The sequence below is a fragment of the Ursus americanus genome, chromosome 15 (genome assembly GCF_024610735.1).
Source record: "Ursus americanus isolate L20-20 chromosome 15, mUrsAme1.1.p, whole genome shotgun sequence".
Lineage (NCBI taxonomy): Eukaryota > Metazoa > Chordata > Mammalia > Carnivora > Ursidae > Ursus > Ursus americanus.
In genome coordinates this window covers 32,453,265-32,476,287 of record NC_142141.1, presented here as the reverse complement: position 1 = coordinate 32,476,287, position 23,023 = coordinate 32,453,265, and the positions used below count along the sequence as shown (strand labels likewise).

At 42.7% G+C, this 23,023-nt stretch overlaps 1 protein-coding gene across 6 annotated transcripts in view; it reads left to right on the top strand.

The window, feature by feature from the left end:
- Positions 1 to 23,023, top strand: part of GHR (growth hormone receptor) — a 256,429-nt gene that overhangs the window by 123,180 nt on the left and 110,226 nt on the right. The window lies entirely within an intron of this gene.

The window sequence follows — 23,023 nt, the reverse complement described above, 5'->3', positions numbered from 1 at the left end:
ATGTCCTCCCTGACCTTTGAGCCAAAAATAAATCTGTAGTAGTGAGCGGCGGAGGGCGACCAGAGTAAAACAAAACAAAACAAAAAATAAGAAGGGTAAAATATGTTACTTTATCTTTTAAAGCAATTTAAAAATATTTATAGAAAAGAAGTCATAATTGTTTGAAATGTTTTTGGGTCTCTCTGGTGTTATAATGTCAACATTGTGCAAGTCAAACATGGAGAGAATTGCAGGCTCCATTTCAGCAGCTTTTCCCATGGCTGGTTTTAGACCCTGGTTCGGAGCCAAAGAATTACAGCTGAGATCCTCGGCTACCCCAAAGTCATGGTGGTTTAATCTCTACTTTCTTCATTAAGATGGCTTTCACTGCACTGGGCAAGGCTTGAGGAATTTAAAAAACCTGTGACATGAAAAGTATGGCAAAGGAAATCTTTAAAGAATATTAAAAATTTGTCCCCAGCGAAAGGAGAGAGCTCAAGTTACACTTAGGCCTAGAGAGTAGCATCTATTTCAGCTGCTTTGACATTTTAGCTTTGACATAAACCTTTAACTTAATAAGGAGAGTGGAGAAAACAGCACCATTAACTGGTTTTATGTTTGCTTTTTGTTTTGCTTTTTGATAGCTTTTTGTTTGCTTTGTCTGTTTGGGGGTAGCAGAGATAAGAAAATGCAATGGCTTACAGCAAACAAGTCACGCAGCCTTCCCGTACTTACACCGAAGTAATTTAGCAAAGGAAAACATTTCTTTCTCCTCTTTTTTTTTTTCTTTTTTAAGTTAGTGGGCTAAGCTAAATTCTTTTGGAATATGTGGCTACTCCAGAGTTCTACCTTAAAGTGGCCTGGGATTGTTCAGAATGAGTATGATGTTTCCATCAGAAGTTGTAGGTAAACACGTTTGAACATGAGCGTGCACACGTGTGAGTGTGTTTACCAGTTCTGGCCATTTATCTGGTGAATTCTGCCAAAGTGATCACGTGACATAACACAGCTTAAATCTCAGATGACATTCAGGGGCCATGCGGTTCTTTTTCTGCCAGGTCCGGATTGTAGCCAATTTTTTTTTTTTTTAATGTCCTCTCCCATTGTATAAGGCAGACTGAAAACATAGGTAAGGATTTAAAACAAAACAAAACACTACTGTAGTTTTACCAGCCATTCATCTGAATTGAGTTTGGTCAGGGAAAGAGGTGACGCCGCGGAATAAGGGATCTAGAAGGTATTACCTGGAGTAGCTCTCCCAGGAGCTGGTAAAGGATGACAGAGCTGTATGCCTAGGGAAGTTGGCACTTGAAGCCTTGAGCAGGGTTTTTCTTGTTTGGGCAGATGAGCAGTTAGAAATATACTGGCCCCGAGAGGATTTTTCATTACGTCTAATTGCCCCATGGGAAATTTAATGAGAACTCAACATCAAACAGTGCACCACTGTGTTAGCTCAGGTCTTCTAATAGGTGCTGTCTCTCTGTCTTCCACCCTTGGTGTTAGTCCCTACAACCGCTCCTCATGACCGGTTACATCGTCTTGGGGAGAATTTCTCATTCCCAAATCAGGAATGACCAACAATGCCTTATTTTCAGGGGGCTTCCCAGGGTCAGACTGTCAGCTGGTTGCATCAGAACTGCTGCTCCTCAGATGATGATTTTAGGGAGAAATGTGCATGAAGATTTGATGGCTATACATACTCTTCGACCTATTAGGTCGTATCTCTGCTGTTTCAATCAGTCCAAAACTGAGCATCCTCTTTGACCTCACCAGCCTAACATGGGAGCATACAGGCCCCTGCTCTGAAGAAGTCCAGTCTAGTTGGGACATGAGAAACTTCTAGAAATTAATGACAAACTGTATAGCTTTAAGGTCTAAATTACGTAATGAATACAAATGGTCAAGATGCTCCGAAAAAGAATAAATCAAGGTGGACTGGAATAGTTAATGCAAATTCAACGTACAGATTTTTTTTTTTTTTTAGTCCTTTCTGTTCTCAAAGATTCAACTTAGAGCTACAGGAAATATAGTGAATCTTCCTTCAAGGAATTTATCATGAGCTAAGAGATCAGGAACCTGCACAAAGAATTACCAAGTGAGACAGTGTCTAATAACTATCAGAATAGTGGCCCCAGCTATACTCTTTGGGAGGAGGGAAGTGAGGAGGGTCACCTCCCGCTGTGGTGAATTAGAGACAACTTCCTGAGGAAGGTCAGTGTTATTTCAGCAGGAACAGGAATACTAGGTTAAGACTTTAAACGGCTGAGAAGAGCACAAGGTGGCTACAGAAATAGCTGATGTGATAGAGGAACAACATAAACAGAAGTTGCATGTATGGATAAGAGGTGTACTAGAGAACAGCTCATTCAGTGACTGAGTTTACACTATGTAGCAGCACTGTCCAGGCAAGGAGCAGTTGGTTCTATTTGACACATTTGGCGTTCAATAGATATTTTTTTGAGCACTTACTTTGAAGAAGGCATAGGATTCATTTGGCCAGAGTATGTTGTACACGAGCACTAGATCTGTAAGTATTCACTGTGGAAGTCAACTTGGGTTGGTAGATTTGAGTTAAATTATAGAAGGGCCTAGAGATGGCAAAAGCTTCGTGGAAAAGGCAGGTATGGCTGGGCCTTGGAGACTGAAGATAGTATTTAGAGAGGAAGAGAAGAGAGAGAAGTATAAGGCGTATCCAACAAGTCATAGTTCTTCTCAAAGTTGTAGGCCAGGCATAAGAGCTAATGATGGAACATTATGTGTGTGTGTAATATTCGTAGATAACATTTATAATATTTGTGTGTAATGGCTATCGTATGTGTATATATATATGGCATGGCTTGCAGGCAAAGCACATAATTAGTATTTTATCACTACAAAGATTAAAAGGAACTACATCCTTCTGTATCAGTCAAGGTAAAAATTTACGCTAGGAGTGAGATGCCTTGTCCTAAAGGAATCAGGATCCCCAAAATGATGTTCTCTGTATATCTCTGAACATTTTTATAAACCTGTGCAAACTGATACAGCACTTATGTGGGGGGAAAAAGAGACACCTCTGTTCTCATTGCTAACAGATAGGAAATAATGACCCGGTGGAAGGAACACTGTATCTAAAAATAAATAAGTAAATAAGCCTTACCCCCCTACAGTGAGGCTCCACGGAGCCCTGAGAGGTTGCCAAGACATATAAGATATATATCAAGCAAGTATTAGAGTCATGGTTGTAGTTGGTAAACTGCAAATGGTGTGCCTATTACATGTTTTCAAGAAGGAGCAGTTCTAGGCGTTCTATTCACACTGGGAGTGAAAAAAACCACCATAGAGCTTTACATGGCCGCTGTCTTTACTGTCACCACGAGCAAGAAGAGATCTTTCAGTCTGTTCTCATGCCATGGCCTGAGTCCATGTACATCAGCAACCCTGTGTCACTGGGTCCTCGCAGGGTCACAAACTTGCTCACTACTGGAGCTCAGCAGGGCGTGGCCGGCCAGGTTGAGGAGTCCCTGGCCCTGTCTTTTGGAAGGGTGCCAGTGGAGGAGACCAGCACAGACCTTTGCAGATGGTGACGCAAAACAGTCTTTCATCAGGCTTTTATTGAGCACTTTTCTGGATTCAAGGATAGGATGGATTTTAAATTTATATTCCTACCTTTGGAGAGCCCATGTTTACAGAAGAGAAGACAGACAAGTAAACATAATTTAATTGTGATCCCCTTAGGTTATTAAGGAGTTTTAAACAGGGTGATAATACTGTTAGGTTTTCACTTTGGAAACACTACTGGTGGTAGGATGAACGTGGATTTGAGATGAAGGTAGAGGAAGATGATTATAATAGGTCAGGAGAGAGATGACATAAATGTGACCATTGTAAAAAATAGACGGATCACAGAGATGTTGAGACAGAACCACCCGTACTTGGAGTCCAATTACGTGTGGGGTTTGGACTTCAGGAACAGTCAGAGCTTTCTTCCTCCATCCATTTCTAAGTTCTCATCTTCATAGTTAACGTTATCAACATCAGCAATGACTCACTTTTAACGTGGTGAAGTCTCAGAACATAGTTCAGCCTGGTAGCAGTGAAGTGGTCCTTGCAGGGAGCAGCTCTGTAGCGCAGGAGACGTGCTGAGACCAGTGGCAGCCGTGTGCCATTTCCCAGAACTCCCGCCCGTCCTCGCTCAGGTCCCGCGGCTGCCTTCCCAGCTCTGCAGTGTGGCTGGAGTACGGCTTAGACTACTGTGCCCCGAGGGTCCACAGCAGAGCAAAGGCCTGGCTCACTCCCCGTGTCATCTCTGGACATTCATGACTTTATCCTGAGACCTGGAACGTACCCCCAGATATTGTATCATCTCTGGAGTATGCACTTACCTCATGGAGTGCAATAAAATGTATACAGGATAAGTTGACAGCAGCAAAGCTCTTGCACGGGGCAGAATCTGGGAGGTCGGTGAGGCTTGCACATAGCTAAGTGACTCACCCCTACAAAGCATCTGGCAGGGTGAGTGATTAGGTTTGTGCCTCAGCTAATTAGTAAATAAAAGGACTGGGACCACCCAAGAATAGCCTCAACCTTGAATGTTCACTTCACGCGTTCCAGTGACCAACTGTACTTCTACTCTTCCACCTCGGATCCCAGCTCTTTGGGCATGAGCCAGTCCTGGTCTGCTCAATGTCTCCCTGCCGCTTTGGCTCAGTGGCCTAAACTGGGGCTCCTGTTGTGGGGTAGACAGGAACGAGGTGGGCATGATGGATTTGGTGTGTAGCCAGAGCTCCTGTTCATGGACACATTGGGTTTTCTGCCTCCGATTGGAGGCTAACCCAGGTTTGGCTGTGCAGGAGTCCACATCGGCTGGGACCAGCCCAGCCAGCCTCTGCTTGCGATCGTCCTCCAGGACAGGGGACCCAGCATCCCTCAGGCACCCAGCACCTTTTCCCTAGAAAACCCCCTTGGGAAGAACCTGTGGTTGGTGGTTTTCTCCTCACGTGAATCTTAGTCAATGAGTCATTTTCCCAGAGTTAATTCAGTTTAAACCTTAACTTTAATCTCTATACAATAAAGAATGTTAGACATTTCAGAACCATCAACGAAGGCATCTTTTAAGGCCTAGCCCCTGCTGCTTCTACCTGCCTGCTTACCCAGATCCTACGCTTCTAACTTGTCATCAGGCGGTCCCCAGCAGCCACGACCCTCACCTTTCACCCTCCTGTTTGGGCTTTTCCAGCACATGCACGTGTGTTTAAGTAATGCTGTCAACAGTGTCATTCTCAAACCCAAAGAGACGCTTCCTCATGATCTGTAGTAAGCAGCGTAAAGGGGGTAATGATGTGCAACATAAACACTCTTCGAAATCTGATGCAGTGACCATACAAAGACAGGACTCTGTGGTGCCCTGGCTGGTGGTTAGTGCCCAGACCGCAGGGCCCAGGGGCTCGGAGCCCTTCTTCGGCATCAGCTGTGAATCAGAGTTTTCTCTGGTCCGTATTTTTCAAACCTATTCAAATAAATCCACAGGATTTCCCCAGATACATCTATCAGGAATCTGTTTCTACAACACCTTACTGACCTTAAGCCTTCACCTTAACTAATTACAGTGTCTTCATTACATTTTCTTGGCAGGTTTGCAGGTATGAGAACATGGTGGACCATGTCCGAACCATGGAGGAAATGTTTCAGAATGTTGTTAGCAGAATCTGTCACCAACAGACTGGACAAAGGCATAGGTGGAGGAGGTGGGCTCAAGGCATAGGAGAAGTGATATTTGCTGTGTGTCTGTCTTCTAAGTGAGGTTGTAATGACATCCGTGTTTCAACTTTTGTGACAAAGTCTGGACTGAGCTTGAAATGGGCAATTTAATTGTTTTCAAATGATTGGCAAAATGACCCCTGTGTACCTTGTGTAATCAAGTATCATGGATTTAAAACTCACTAAACATCCAGGAAGGAAGTTTTGTTCATCCCATACCCCCCTCCTCTAGCATCCTGACACATACAGTAGATCTCCATTTATTTGTGGAGCGGATGAATGAATCAGAATGTAAATTCTGATCTGGGACGTCTCTAGTCATAGCCCACAGCCATTACTAGTGCTCTGTTATCTCATTTTAATCAGAGTGGGGGCTGAATTAGGACCCCCTTCCGGTGGGAGAGGTCTGGAAATAGCTGTGTAGCTATGGAAGCTAGAACTAGTGGCCTCTAAGAAGCTCCAAGCATCCCTGTGCCCTACCCTCAGCCCTGATTTGTAGGCTTTCTCTGTGGACGGAATGATCTCACTTTTCTACTGTATACTTCAGATGCCATCAAGGCCAAAACTCTGCTCTGTGCACTGAAGCCTAAGAGCCCAATGCCCTTCCTAAGTCTTGCCAACCTTTTTCCAAGTAACTGAACTCTGTACCCCATGCACCAGCCACTGGCTAATATCCTGCATTGAAAGAACCAGTCACCCAGCACCAAACCTCTGACACCACATTTATCTGTGCCCCACCTACCTGATTAAATCACCTCAAATATTGACAGACAGAGAGAGGTATAATGAGACCTGCAGATCCCAAATCCAAGTTTTCTCTGTCCCTTTGGACATTGACCTTTGAATTACGAAAACTCTGATTAGTGATTATATGGAAAGCTGAATCAGTTTTCCCAGGTCCTTTCCTTAAATATCAGGTCTTTCCAATTTTCCAATGAGAACCCATCTTGAAGTATGAAACCCTCAAAATTAAAATTCGAAGTTATATTGCTAAAATCCTTAGTTTCTTGATCTCTGAATATGAAAATACTGGTATTTTCTGTATTCTCTGACCTTTTAGTAAAACCTTGCAAATTTGTGAAACAAGAAATCATGTTTAGAGCATTTGACTTCTGGATAGCCATATGCTATGTGTAAGAATTAACAGATTCACATCATCGGAGATTGAACTGGTGATATTGACCACTCTATACTTGGGGGAGCCTTGGCCTCCCCAAAAACAAGAGGTCATTTTTTAAGGAAAGGACCATTTTGTGTGCTTAACATTTAGGACCTATCCTCCCTTCTCCTCTATGCAGCCATTGGCCCAGCTGCTTCCTTGGTTGGAGCAAGAGGCACCATGCTTTTCTTAACAATAGCTGGTGATGGAAGAATGTGTTGTGATGGGAGCAAGAGAACAGGGAAATGGGCAGGAATCCGTCCAAGAGCCCTGTCCCACATCAGGGCAGTTTGGCCAGGTCTAGCAAGGAGTAAAATGCAGTGAAGTCCCCAAGGGGCCATGCTCCGACAGCTCTGGCTGAGCTTACAAACTGGTGTGACTGTGCCCAGCTGCCCATGTGAGCCGTGCCAGCACCATATTCTCTGGATGTTTGCTCTGAACTTCATAAGCACTGTTGACTAACTCTCCCATCCTTTGCTGTCATCATTAAGCCTGACTTCCTGGAAAGCTCTGATTGAGGAACAGAAGAGCTAGATTAATTTCTGTGCATACCCTGGCTGTATCTGTGTGTCAAACTCATGTTTATTATAGCCATTATGGACGTCAAAGGCAAAAGTGTAGCTACTCCCTGTATGCCCTGTCTTGTCTGATTTCCATGGATGGATGCTAAAAACTTGGATTCCTAGGTCTGAAAAACTTACCTTAAGGACAAAATAGAATATGAAGCACTTTCTTTGACATGAAATATATCTAAAATAGAACTCCTCCCTGTTGAATTTAGGGGGTGAGTTCTCCAACATGTTGGTTGGGAGTGGGTTGCCATGAATCCAAAGTTGGAGCCTCTGATGTGGGGAGAGTCAACTGATGCCTCAGAGCAGAAGGTAGAAGGAAGAGACTGCAACTCCAGGCTGCCGTGAGACCAGCTGCCTCTCAGCCCATGGTGGGCATTCAACTGTAGTTAGTTGGTAGGAGCCCAGTTTGATTTGCATTTGATTTGGTTATGCAAGATGTCCCTCTCGTGCTGTGATCCTGCCTTGGCTATCACTCCCGTGAGGCAGCAGCACTCAGCCAGAGGCTTAGCCTGTTAGAGGGTTGAAAGAGCCCGGGGAGGAACTCCCTGAGAAGAGAAGAGGCTGGTCGGGTGGCCTTGGCTGATACTCAGAGAACCTAGAGAGGTGCTTGGGGGGAGGGCTCAGTAAGCAAGTCTCTGTACCAATCGTATCAGACTCCTGTTTCTTTCTTCTCTCATCATGAGGAGAAGCAGTCCACATTAGGGATTTCAGAGTATTGATCTTAAACTTTGTCAGAACTGGGTTTGAAATGCAGCTCTGCCATTTGTAAGTAACAGTATATGCCTAACAGAAGCAGTGCAGTTGCATAAGAAAGTTGTGGAAGCTAAAGATAATTATAATAATGCCTTCAGAAAACCGTTGAGAAGAGGATTCTAATGTTTACGGTGTTTTCAACAATGGAACTGATGTTGTAGCATAGACTTTTATTAAATGAGACACTTCTATATTTATTGTTTTTACAATGAATGTTCAGAGGATAAATTTGATTAAAAAAAAAAAAAAACCAAAACCTTAGTGCTCTAGTTCTTATATTTTTAATAAAATTAAATTTGACCAAGCCAGCAAGTGAGTTGACTCTGATGCTGGTAGTGATACTGGGCGAGTCAGTTCAGTTCAATGAGCACTTACTGAGCATTTGCTGTGTGTAGACACAATGTCAAGAGGAGTGAGACCGAGTCCCCAGATTAGTCACTAGGTGAACTAGAGACGTGGAGACACCAAATTAAAACAAATTCATTGCAATAATTACATAGAAGCATTTTAGTGGCTCCATATTTTAAAGATTTAATTTATTTGCGAGAGAGGATGAGAGAGAGCACAAGTGGAGGGAGGAGCAGAGGGAGAGGGACAAGCAGACTCCATGCTGATCACGGAGCCTGACTTGGGGCCCCACGGGGTGGGGCTCAATCCCATGACCCTGAGATCATGATCTGAGCCGAAACCAAGGGTCAGACGCTCAGCCACCGAGGCGCCCCGAGTGGCTCCAGTTTAAGTACCTTACCCTTATTACCTCAGTTACTCTTCACAGCAATGCTAGGAGGACGTTCCATCATTACCCTTAGGGAAGAACACCACGGATCATTACATAACTAGTTTACAGAGCTAATGAGGGCAAAAGTGAGAGTCCAAGCCAGAGCACACCCTACACTGCCTCTCGCGTGCTAACTGGTGGCTAACTGACGATCAGACCTCTGTAGGAATCTCGTCTCATTCCCGGAGGTCGCTGGCTTACCTGAGCAGCCTATGAAAGAGTCAGAGTTCTGTTATGTCAAAAAGACAGGAGGTATTTCCATGAACTACTTCAGTAAGTCCTTTAGATTCAGGTTTGTTACATTTAATGCGGTACTTAGACTTCCAATGTTGGACCTCATTATTTCATATATAATATAAATTTATATATATATATATATCTTCTGATGAGGTGTGGGTAATTTTCTCAAAGCAAATGGGCATCTCTTCCTGAGGCTAAATCAGTAGTCAAAGTTTATGGGGACAGGAACCACCTCTTCTCCTTTGGGAAAAAACTGTGAAAAGTATCTCCTGGGTCACTGAACAGTCTCCCCTCATGCTGTCTAGTCCTGTTATCCACACAGCTCTCCCCCCATCATTGTAGGGAGGTACAAGGACTGCTTATGAAATCAGCCATGGGTTTTCTCTTCCGTATCACTCATGGTAGTCACGTATTCTTTATGAATGCAGAAGCTGTCAAAGGGAAGCTGTCTCCTCTCTCTGCCAACATGTTTCTGGAGTTATGCTACACACGGACACTATTATGCCATATACTTTTGCCTGTTTCTAAATCTACTCTTGCTGACCCAAAGTTTTACCTTTCGTAGGATAAACATGCCCTATTTTGTAGTTAGGACTTATGTTGTGTGAGCATTGTTCTTATGCCATTTTTATGAAAGGATTTGTCCCTGTCAATCAGTGGTGGTGAAACTGAGCTTATAAGAATAAGAGTCTTCAGTTCACTGGAATTTCTTTTTGTGTTGCTTTCTTAGGAGAAAAGGGCAAGGAGTCAGAAAAAAAAATTGTATCAAGAACCTATTTTAACGAAATTTGGGATGTCTTCTGGCCATTAGTGATCCCGTCTAATGGTGTGATGGGGGAAAAAAAAACAAACAATCAGCAACCCTGGTTATGAATCTAGTTCTATCAGTAATCAGCTCTGTGGCTGTGGACAAAAGCTCTTAATTTCTCTATATTTGGTTGCTTGTCTATTAATAGAACTTTCAGAGAAAAATAATCTGTCCCTTTCAATTCCAAAATTATGTTTTCTATTCTTTCTTAGATATGGATGTAGTACTCTGGAATAGGACTCCCTCCTACCAAGTCCTACGTCCAGTCCTTTGTGATAGACCTTCTTCTTCTGGACTTTTTTTTTTTTTTAATAAGTGACTAGGAAACAAACAAGGCAGGCAGGCTCATCACATCTTCAGATGATGTAAAGCTCAAGGTAGCTAATGTGCTGAATGATAGACGTAGGCTTCAGAGTATCTTGACAGCCTACAGGAGGGGTCAAAGCTACCAAGATAAAATTGATAAGGATAAATGTAAAGCCCTGTGTCTAGGTTTAAGAAAATTAACTTCACAATTAAAGGACATGAGATTCCTGGCTTACAGCAGGTCCTTTGTGTGAAAGATTTGGTTATTTAGTTCATTGCAAGTACAGGTCACTAACCTATTCTGATGTAGCTGCCAAAGGAAACTGAGGCTGCTTTCGTTACTAACGGGGGGTCTGGACGCCTGGGCGGCTCAGTCGGTCAGGATCCCGGGGTCCTGGGATGGAGTCTGCATCGGGCTCCCTGCTCAGTGGGGACTCTGCTTCTCCCTCTACCTTTCCCCCCTGCTCATAATCTCCTCTCACTCTCATTTTCTCTCTCTCAAATAAATAAAATTTAAAAAATAAAAAATAAATAAAAATTTTAAAAAGAAACGGAGGGTCTAGAACAAGGAAAGTGCCAGTCCTCTGGACTCTGCACTGGCCACAACCTATCTAGAATAATCTGGTGAGTTGCAGACACCAAGATTTAAGAAGGGTATTGACAAACCAAGACAAAACAGACTTAATGGTGAAGACTCTTGAGGTCCTTTGAAAGGAACGAGTGATGTTCGGTCTGAGAGTGATGCAGGGGCTATGGCAAGGTATTTGTTGTATCATCTTGAGGAGGGCTTTACCCAGTTCTGTCTTTATAGCGTGGCAAAGTAATATACCTCAAAAGTAGGCTTTGGGAATCAAACATATGCATATATAAATTTCAGCTCAACCTGTTTCAACTCTGCAAATCTCAGCAAATTATCTTCTCAGCACTTCCATTTCTCATCTTAAAATAAAGATAACAATCGTTGCTCATAAAATTATCCATGAGAATTAAACAAGAGAGCATGTTAAGTAGGTGGACTGGTTCCCTCCGAGAGTTAGGTTTTCAGTAAAGCCTAATCTCCTCTTTGTTTACCTTTTCTTCAAAAGGGGAAGAACAGAGACAATTAGGTTGATGTTCAAGAAAGTACTCTATGCCAAGTGTAATTATCCCAAAGTGGGATGAATTAATAGGTCAGAGAGAGCTGGGGTTATGGTGTGGGAGTGTGGAGCTAAATTGCCAAGGCACTCTGGTGCCGTATTCTTGTTCAAACACAGCTTCGTATAATAAATCATTCTGATTTTACACAGTGGGTTTCCAGGTATGATTTCATGTGAATAAATAATTGAGAAAAATAAAAATAGCAGGAAATCTGGATAATATGATCCCTAAGATTCCTCTATTCTCCCTGATCTAGTGCTCTTTTGCATTGTTGAAATTGATGTTTACCAAAACCTGTCGTTTATTGCTGGAGACTGAGTTATTAAAGGTCCACATGTGTTACTCTATTACACCGAGTAAGTTAGGGAATCATTTTTGCAAGTTATAGAAAGATACTCCATTGTAACAAACAAAAGGGATTTCTGGCTACCTCTATAGTTCTCGATAGTACCATCACTTCCTGCGGACTCCCGCGCACTCGGGTATGGTTTTCTCAAAGGCAAAAGGTGGAATTCACTTGCCAGTATTTTGACTCTGAAGTTTCTTTTAAACATTTGATAATTAAATCTACCTACTCCTCTCTAGCTGTCCTCCTAGGAGCTTTGATCGTAAGAAACAGCTAAACTTGGTAAATGTTCTGAACTCATTCTTGAAATGCATGGGAGTATCCAGGTACTCACTACACCCAAGTGCTTTTTCTGAAAGAACAGAGCTAGCAAACCAGACATTCCTGGCTCAGTAATTAGGAATCAAACCATGAACTTGCTATTCCCATGCTTTTTGGCTAGTTGTTTGTATGTTTTGAGGAAGATGACTGAACGCAAGAGGTAGTTTTATATGGTATACTAAGTAACTTCTTACAGGATCTACTTAATCAGAAAAATATTGTTGGACAGGAGCTCACAGATATAGTTACACTAGTGTTCAGAGACCGAGGGCTTAGATGAGGTTTCTCAAACTCTGCGTATTGGCCTTTTAAACCAGATGGTTTTTTGTGGTGGGAGGCGTCCTATGCGTTGTAGCACGGTTAGCAACAGCCTTGACCTCTACCCAGCAGGTGGTAGGAGCTGCAATCCCACCCTCAGTTGTAACAACCAAAACATCTCCAGACAGGGCTAAGCATTCCTGGGGCGGAGTGGGGGGAGGGGGACAAATGACCCCCCAGTTGAGAACCAGCGGTTCAGATCTGGTGATTGCTTGTTGAACAGTGCCCAGGATTGTTATGGGAGTCAAATTACATAAAGCATGTTGAAATACTTTTAAAAATAAAATATTTACACATTTGGTTACAGTACATCTCTTATGTTTTCATTGGCTCATATATTCATTCATCTAAGGTTTTTTGGGGCCAGGTGCTGGAAACCAATAAATAAATAAACCTTGAGAGGCTTTAGGCTTTGCCAAGTAAACAAAGAGGTTAAAAGAAAAAGAGAGGTCATATGAGACATCCAAAATGAATGTATGTTTATAATATGCACAAAATATTGTGGGAGTCCCAGGAAAGAAAGGGCTGCCTTTGACCCAAACCAGTTGGACTATACAGCTTAGGGTCTGTGGTAGTGATTACTAACAGACCAACTCTTTTTCATACAATGCCATAAATTTATGCAGTTTGGCCAGAAGTATTTAAGGTGCCTGCTGACAGTCAGTGTGTAACACAGATTAAGGTACTCTCATTTTTTAGGGCACTCTTAAAGTGGCATGAAACCTTAAATGAGCAACTTCAGAATTGAAGTTGTCACAGACACCTGTTATTTTCCCATCTTTTTATCAGCTGGCTCCAGTGATAGCAAGCAATCAAACTCCAGCCCAGATTTCCTTCACTAGAGCACAAATGTCAGAAGCACTAGCAAGAAACACCAGCGAGCTCAGTTCTGAGTATATTCTTCAAGTGGACCTTGATAATTTTGGTCTGTTGATTCAAAAACAAACATTTTCAGCGTCATGAGCACCTGTTTTAAACTCTAAATCTGACATTGTATATTTAGATAGAAATAATTCTGCCTAGGGGCACCTGGGTGGCTCAGTCGGTTAAGCATCTGCCTTCAGCTCAGGTCATGATCCCAGGGTCCTCGGATCAAGCCCTGCCTCGGGCTCCCTGCTCAGCAGAGAGTCTGCTTCTCCTCTGCCTCTGCCACTCCCCCCTGTTTGTGCTCTCTCACTCTCTCTCTCTTTCAAATAAATAAAATCTTAAAAGAAAAGAAAGGATTCTGCCTAAATAATCACCTCCCAGTACCAAGAAGGTAGGGTTGACCATCATAAAAGTACCAGAATTTCCAAGCTTATTCCAAGATGTTCTAAATTAAATAGCCACTGACAGGAGACTCCATATAAAAGCTGGTGTGCCTGACGGAGCCACATTTGCATTAAAGCCTGCAGCATTTTCCGCCTTTAAACCTCTCCTGTGATTTTACCTATTGCATTTCCAGAGGTACTCGTAGGTTGGATAGAACAAGAGTTGTTAGCTGTAGCATGGGCTGCGCTAATGGTTATGAGTCACATTTGTTTTGGAAGATTACCCTTAAAGCCTGTCACTCATGCTTGTTTATGAGGATCACAACGACTTAAACATCAGCTAACAAATCCCCATGAATGCACAGTCACATTTGACTGCTTCCAGCAAATGTTTCCTGTCACTTCTCCCTCCACCACTTTGAGAATGAAAGACTGGTGGAGCGGACAGGGAGCCATCCGTGAGCATTTATTAAAAGAAGCATGGGAGAGTAGGGTAACTGCAAAGCCAGCTGTTGAAATTAGTATAATTGGTGTGAGATTAAATTTCATCAGTCTTAAGACCTGCCTTTTACCACCAGAGAAATCAATCTTCATATTTAAGGTTACACTAATATGGAACATTCCACACACTGAGCTGTCTGTCACATGCCTTTGGAACCACCGTGCCGTGCTTTCTTTAAGCATTACAAGCGAGGCAAACAGCTGGCAGGTGCATCTCGTGGTGCATTCAGAATCCTTGTGAAAACTTCACCAGCATTATTTTTGAATCTCAGTTTTGGCTGTACGTATAAGAAACCAAACACACCGTATAAACGTACATATATCTTGATAGTCCTCACATAGCAGCTCATGAAAACCAAGTCTGTATTATGATTTGCAAATCAGGAATTTATTGGATATATTCATGTCTTCTTTCTGGGTTGAGTGGATTGTCTTCAGCTTCCCTCACTTGAAAAAAAACTATACTTGTCATAGTTACCACGAATTCATTCAAACAAGTATTTTTTGAGCATCTACTATGTGCCACGCATGAACAATTCTAGGTGCTTGGAGTGCCTCCGTGAATATGAAAGATAAAAACTACTGTCCTGGGGCTTCCCTTTAGGGGAGATGTGTGTGTTTGCAGAGGGCATGTGGGTAGCTGAGGCACATGACAAACTGTAAGAGTAATAAATAATTGTCTAGTATGTTCGAAGGGGCTATGGAAAACCACTCCATTTGTTCCTCATGGGAGTGTACCCCAAAGTTGATCGTCAGTATTTTATATGAATCTCCTAGGTTTTAAATGTTAGAAACCAATCCAAAATTATTTGACACTAAACTTATCCTCGCAGTCTTCTGGAAGCTTCAGCACCAACCCTCTGGTTATTGATGAGGAAGCCCAGGCCCAGAAGGGCTAAGTGACTTCCCCGAGATTCCAGCAGTTACTGGCAGGAGTAGGGCCAGTGTGCAAGCTTCTGGTCCGTTGTGCATTCCTCTGTAGATTAGACTTCGACAGAAAGTGACCTTGTTGGTGGAATCTACTTGAAAATCACTTTGAAACATTGGAAAGTTGGAAATGTCTTGAGGTGCTTGCAGAGTGGCACCCTCATGGCAGAAAGGGCAACAACGGAAAGATTTTGAGAGGTATGAATCAGATTGAGACCAGACCTTTATGAAATCACTCTGCTCTTTCATGGGGCAGGCCAACCACAGTAGCATGAGCCCTGATTCATGCACCCTCCTTCATCTTTCTTGCTCACAAATGATCACTGACCATTCTCCTCCTGCTTCCTGGAGCCCCAGAAGACACAGAGATGGTCTATTGGCCTTGCCATCCCAGCTTTCATTTCTGTCTTGTCTCTGTTTCTCTTCTGCATGTAACTTGAGCTTGGCCATCACTCTGACAGTGCCACTAAATCATTTGATGAAAAGGTTATTTACAAATTCAGGTTAGGAATGGAACTGAAAAGGCACAGCATGCTATGATGGAGTGGAATGAACTATAGTCAACAGGCATGGCTTCTAGACTTACCACCGTAAGGCAGCCTGGCTGGAACTTGGTTTCCCTAACTGTAAATGGGGTTTTTAAGTCTTCCTGTTTACAGGCTTGTTGCGAGGATTCAAAGGTTGAGGGAGAAGGTATCTGGAATAGCTCTCTGCAAACCGTAAGTAGCGGTCCACACTAGCAGTTTCGGTGACTTCTGCCCTTTCTTTTTCTAGAGACAGGTTACCAGAGGGATAGACAAGTTTACCATTATCTTGAAGGTTGCTTTAGGCGTATTTGTTGTTAGTGAAATTAGTCTTCTGAGAATTGGAAGGGACCTCAGACATCCTTAGGGAACCAATCTTGGCTGTTACTCAGAATAAGCTGGGAAGTTTTTGGAAGACAGAGATTCCTAAGCTCCCTCCCTTGAACTTCTGAGGCAGAAGATCTAGAGTGATGTGGAATTTGTTTGCATGTTATATGTTTGTGTTTGTTTTAGGAAAATTCGAACATGAACCTAAAGATTACGGGTTTGAGGAAACTTGCTCCAACTTCCTACTAATGCTGAAGTCCTTCTCCTGCCATCCCTGGCTTCACTTAGAAACGGAAAACCACTAATTACCCAGGCTCTCATCTTTTCCACTCAGTTAACTTGTCCCCTTGTACCCCCAGCACTTGGCACCCCCCCCCCCTTGACAGCTGTTATTGCCAAGCATCCACAATAATCCACGTTGACATCTCTTCTTTCCACCTGCTGCCCTCTAGTGGAGGTACTGACAAGCAGCAAAATATTTAAATGGGAGCGCCAGGGGTTGACCAGTCTGAGCGGGTGAGCTCACAGGGGTCAGTGCAGGTCCCCATGGGGTTGTCCACAGACCACAGCTATGAGAGGAATCATTAGGCTAGCCTCAAGCTGTTTGGACACTGTTTGCACACATCTTACATTTAGAGCAGAGCTCTATAGTGACCCCGCGATCTCTTTATGGGTTTTTTTCCCAGGTTTCAGAAATCTACCTGGAAAAGATTATCCTTGGGATATTTTTGCCTCTTTCTCCCTATTTCTTCTATCATTTACCCAAATTCCACCTCTTGCGAAAGAAGGTGGCTCATCCCTACTTCCCCCATTCTTTGGGTTTTTCCAAATCTTACAAGAAATGCAAGGTTTGGGTTTTTTTTTTTTTTTTAAGATTTTATTTATTTATTTGACAGAGATAGAGACAGCCAGCGAGAGGGAACACAAGCAGGGGGAGTGGGAGAGGAAGAAGCAGGCTCATAGCGGAGGAGCCTGATGTGGGGCTCGATCCCATAACACCGGGATCACACCCTGAGCCGAAGGCAGACGCTTAACCGCTGTGCCACCCAGGCGCCCCTGGGTTTTTTTTTTAATCATTACAGTTTAGAAGCTTCCAGTCACCAGGTGAAAGGCACTGACATGAGCTCAGCATTAACCGTGTAATAGGCACGTAGGCCATGTGTGTACCTTGCATCCCTCCGAGATCCTGTGAGGTACCTGAAGTAGCCCTCTTACCCAGGAGGTTCTGAGGTCGAGAGAGTTTGATAAGACTGTGGTACGTCGCTCAGTCAGGGGCCAAGCCAGAACTAGAACTCTGGCGTGTATGGCTGACGGAAAGCCGCCGTGTGTTCCTTCAGTGGGCCCTGCTGCTTCCGTGCAGTGATTGTTTCATCCTCTGGTGAGCAATAAAGAAACAATAACTTTCATGGGAAATGAAATTAAGTCTCCTGGTACTATATTCATAGTAAAATCATTCAGGTTTTCTTTAATGCACGTTTAATAATCAACGTGTCTCTGCACAATCCCCATACCTCATTGTTAGTACTCTTGCTTCCAGAATCGTTTAGCAGAGGAACTTGGCAGGTGGGGAAGTTTGGGTAGCAGGTGAGAACAGCCAAAGCCACAAAGCCGATGCAAAGCTGAGACTGGATCTCACACGGTAGATGCCATGCACTCCTGCAGGCTTTGAGGAAACTAAGTAGTCATCTACATAAACCAGTAAAACAGAACTCCTAGGCCGAACACTGACACATACCGTGTGTGTGTGTGTGTGTGTGTGTGTGTGTGCGTGTGCTCCCACGTATCTCATCCACCACGGGATCCTTCATGATTAGTACACCAGCATGAGTTTACCCTTTTTGTGGTGGTGGTTTTTCACTCCTCTTTTATCCTTGATTATTAATATCTTGGTAAGTGACTTTTATTAATAAATATTTTTCTTAAGGAACACAAATAATATAAGATTTTATTTGGCTGATATTTTTCTTACCATTGTAGATGATCATTATTGTTGGAATATTGTCATGCAACTTATTTAATTTCTTAACTGGAATGTGTACACACACACACACACACACACACACACACACACCTGAACTGCCTTTTTTTTCCCCTGTAATGATGGAAAATACAGAGCCATGTAGATAAGAGAATTTGCTTTGAGTCCTAGATCCACGCTGTACTCTGTGTGTGAACAGGGTAGCATGGAAAGAAGAATAGTAAGGATCTGGATTCCAGTTCCCCACCTTCCTACCATTTTTAAACTTTGCTACTTTGGTGAGGTAAATAAACTGTGAGCCTCAGTTGTCCCTGTAAACCCAGGATAACATGACATCTATGGCTCAATTAAACAGTCCTGTGCAACATTGAAACCCCTGAATAGTTATGTGAAAACTATGTTAATCAAAATTAAGTAGCTGTCCGTTGGATCGGCTTTTCCATGGCCGTGTGTGAGTGATGTTTGCCTTCCTTTCTGATAGGAACCCCAATAAGAGGATTCCCTCAATCTGGTTTTTTCTCTTATGAGTTTTCTGGTTCATAAATAGCCTATCCAGAAGCACTATACTGGCATAGTATGGTTAATGGAATCATCGAGTAAGCCTTTTGTAAAATAAAAATGCCTATGTAAATAATGACATCTTGTTTTTCGTGCCAGTGTGTGTGTGTGTGTGTGAGAGAGAGAGAGAGAGAGAGAGTGAGTTCAAGTTTTTGGGTGTAGGGCACATCTAAGTTGATAGCTAAAGGATGACTTCCAGGCAGTCAGTCGTTATCCGACCCCAGTTCTGGAATGTTCCATGCAACTTCCTGTGCTTCCTTCCTACATCTCAACACTGGTGCGCCTGCAGGGTGTAAGAGTTATAGTCACACACCCTTCTGCCCCTTTCACTGCACACTTTTTCAGTTTATTACTGTTGTCATAGCTTACTTGTTTAAAATCAAAATTTAAAAAAACTGCATCCCTCAAATTTCAACCATTTGAAGTTTCAGGATTCTAAGGAATAACCATCTCTTTATTTTATTGATGAATAAAATACTAAATAAATGTACAAATATAATCTTCGTAACTAACTTGAAAAAAGGGGGGAGAGGTGGAGTTAGTAAGGTTGAAAGAGAGAGAACACTATCTGAGCCTGCAGCGTTAACCCGCCCAGTATCATAGGCCTCCGTAGAACATGGAGGCAATGACCACAGTGGTTCAGAGAACAGACTGGATCTGAATCTTGTCTCTACCACTTTCACTACTTTTTGCCTCAGTTTCCTCAATACGTAAAAGGGGATAACAGTGCCTAGCATACAGGCTTATTGTGAGGATTAAATCACTTGATCTGAGTAAAGAACTTTCAAGCCTATTTGGCACGAAAATGTTCAATAGATATAAGCTATTATTGTTATAAAACTACAGAAAGAGAGCTCAGAAGTCATTCGGTTTGGTGGGAATCCTTTCTTCTTCCTCCTCTGCCTCCCCCGCTCCCACTTTGCTTACCTCCCAATCCACGCCTGCCTCCTATTTCTCTTTCTCCTGACTTTAGAATTTTCAGTGAAAAGGTTTAGAAGAAAAGAATACATGTGTTCTTTGGAGGGGGCCAAGCTTTCTGAGAGCCAAGTATACCTGTGTCCAATAATAAGGGGCTTTATGAGTCAGGAAGCCTATTTCTTAAGAAATGGGCATAACTTTTTAATGGTTGGGTCTCTTTGTACAGATGGATGGAAGTTGGCTCAGTGAGAGTATACGACAGTTGAGCTCGGGGATCTAAACGATGAACATGAAAGGAATGTCATGTATGCTTTTAAGAGAGTTCACTATGCAAAGCCCACTTGTCTTCACCCACCTTTGGTGTGAGTTGCTGCATGTTGCATGGAAACATAATGGAAGTCAAAATCTAAGAGCAGCCTGTCCCTCGGGCTTTCAGTGCCTTTGGCGTGTCTTTCCAGGCTCCCTGCTCTTCACCCCTCCTAAAAGGCCCCACTGACCTCAAAGGGCCTTTCGTGCCAGGCCATGAAGCACATCTGAGCCAGAGCCCTGGGATTACAGCCAAAGCTGAATGAAGGTGCAAAATGTATGGCTAAAAAAAGCCCAAACACATGGCACTGGGTATAGCAGATAAGTTTGTTGGAGAAATGCTTTATAAATACCATGGAAAGGAGAAAGGGGTAGAGGGGCAGAACATTGAGTTGTTGTCTGATACTTGAGTTCAGTGTCATGATTTTTAATACTGAGCCCCAAGGTGATGTACACTAAAAAAACAGACCTTCTAGATAAAATGAATTTTGCCTGGGCTTATTTTTAAGCCCAGTAAGCCAAATTCTTCAACAAGATTTCTTTTATTTGGAATATATTGAAAAACGTGTAATTTGAAAACAAATAACTACAAAACAAAAGCAGGAAACAAATCCCATGAAGGTGTTTTGCTTTTCTGAGGATGGTCTGTAAGGCTGGGATGCCACAGAAAGGGGAACATTAGGGATCTTACCGAAATGGTGTTTTCTCCTCCAAATCACAGCAGGGGATGGATGGACTAAAGACAGAAGGAATGACGGGAACGGAGATCAGTAACTTGGGAAAGCTTTCTTTTTCTTTCCCCCTTTCTGTTTTTGGTTTTATTTTCTTTTTCCCTTGTCAGAGCCAGAAGGGGTCTGAATCCTGGTCCAGAACTCCCAAGACCAGAGGGTCAGGGAAACCCACTCAGGCTGGAAGCTGTGATCTTATCACCGGTCCAGATCCCTCCTTCTTCCTCCCTGGGAACCTTGTGCAAACACAACTGCCTGGTCTTCCTGTTCAGTGGCAAAGGTTTTGCTCCCTTCTCTTTCATATGGGAATATGAACTTTGGGGGCTAGCTTTTGCTGCTGGTTTTGTTTGTTTGCTTGTTTTTTTAAAGAAACAGAGACTTGACTTGTTCTCACAAACCCCTTCCTGGCACTTGGAAACCACAACTGACTAACGATGATGAGCTTAGACAAGGGGCAGCATGCCTTCCCCTGGAGCTGGACCATATTCCCCGTCCACCATTATTTCTTCTTCCCACCCTAGCCCACCACTATCTCCATCATGCTTTGTGGTTACCTGTCTGCCCCTCGCTGTGAGTTATAATCTCCCAAGAAGAGTAACCCATTGGCTCAGCACCAATCTTCTGAGAAGGGAATGAACTTGTCTTTTCTCCTTGCCAGGATGTCCGTCTTTGCCAAAGAGGGCTGAGTCAGGGAGACTAAGATGTTCAGTGTTACTGTGTGTATTGTTTAAAATCGTAATAATTTTCTGTCTTCTTTGAATCTTGTCGTCAAAATCGAAGTGATGCCTTGAGTTAGGATCATATTGACACAGTGTCCGAGGGTGTCAGGGAAGCTTCTGTGAGAGCACAGGCTGCCAGCTGGAGGTCAGGAGGTGACACATAGTGATAAGGAGTGCCCTGTCCTTTTGCAGGAGAATTTCAAATTCAGACTCAGGACTTTACATCTTCTCCAAATTAACTGTGGAGAATTTTAGTTCATTTTAGTCCATTAATGGCATTTAATGAGATCTTTTAGATTGGGAATTCTGCTCTTCCTTTTTCCTCCGTGACAGCATTCCCAGTTTTCTTTCATCCGTGGATTTGGGAAACCTGTAAGCATGCCTTTTCTTTTGGTCTGCTACCAAAGCTTTTACACAAAACCAGATTCAAAACCTCGTAACATACCCTTGAAGATTGTGCCCCAGGCTGTTCAGGATTCTCTAATTAACTTTTGGGTCATTTGTTTACCAGTGAATTTGCTTATCTTTATAATTATTCAGGCCATAGTAATATATTCCACTTACAACATAGCATGAGAGACTACGTCACCAGTCTCACTGAAATTGAGAAACACGAGGTGAGCAACAGTTCCCTAACAACAGTCAGATAAGTCTTCCATGAGCGGAAATGAAGTACATCCTATAATGATTTGTTCTTAGTGAATCCATGCTGGTGACCTATTGTTTCCTCTCCAGATACTAAGAAACTGTCCAATAATTCATTCTAGAATGTTGCAGGAGACTGAGATTAAAGGTATAGCTTTCAGAATCAACCTTGTAAGCCTATTCAGACATTGTGATATCTTCTGTTTTTGTCCTCTAAAACTCCTTCAGAATAACCAGGAGTTTACTGGTCCATTTCATGTTTCCAGGATCTGGGATAAAACTCATCTGATCTCAAATGTTTGAACTCTTCTTTAGTTTGACATTGTTTTTATTGTTCCATTGACTTTAGACTTCAGTTTTATTAACTACATTTATTCTGTACTCCTCAGTCTTCATGCTATTGCCCTGGACTAGGAAGAAAACTCAATAGTTTGCATTTGCTTTCCCTTTCTTCTCAGAGTTGTCATCTTTTCTTGTTTTCATATTATTGTAGGGCTTTGTGAGATGAGACAAAATATATCTCAGCTTATAGTTTTAGCATTTAAGTGTAAAAGTTCTGGACTGTGGATTATTGCATCATCTTAAAAAAATAGTCCACAGTGTCTCTTTCCTCTCTTTCTTCATGTATGTGTGCTTACACACATGTATGCCTGCACATATGTACTTGTGTGGGACTTTTTAAATTCTGTCTTTTAGTGCATTCTGAATATTTAAAAGTCATTTGTACTACATGTGAAAGAACTGATAAACTACCCATGCATGAGGTTTAATTAAGGTGGAGATGCTTGCTTTAAGTTATTATTCTTAGAATAAGTAACAAGTTTCAAAACCCCGAACTAAACATGGCACATCATCAAATTTGGTTCCATTACTTGGCAAGACCCAGTGAAACCCAAGACCATTAAGTTCAGATGGAGAGGAATGGAGGTGAGAAAATCAGAGCCAGAGAGGGCCAACTGGAGGTGAAAATGTGTGAAATGGCTCTGGGACCCTAGGAGTCAGCAGGTCATTGGGAAGATGGGGAAGGGAAAGGCAACCTTAACCAATTATCTCATTTATTCATTCATTCATTTATAAATGTTTATTGGGAGCATGCTGCGTGCCTGACATCCTTGTCAGTGAAACTAGGATGCTGAGGGAGACAAAATGAGAAGGTGAAAATGAGCGAGAAGCAATCACCCTCCAC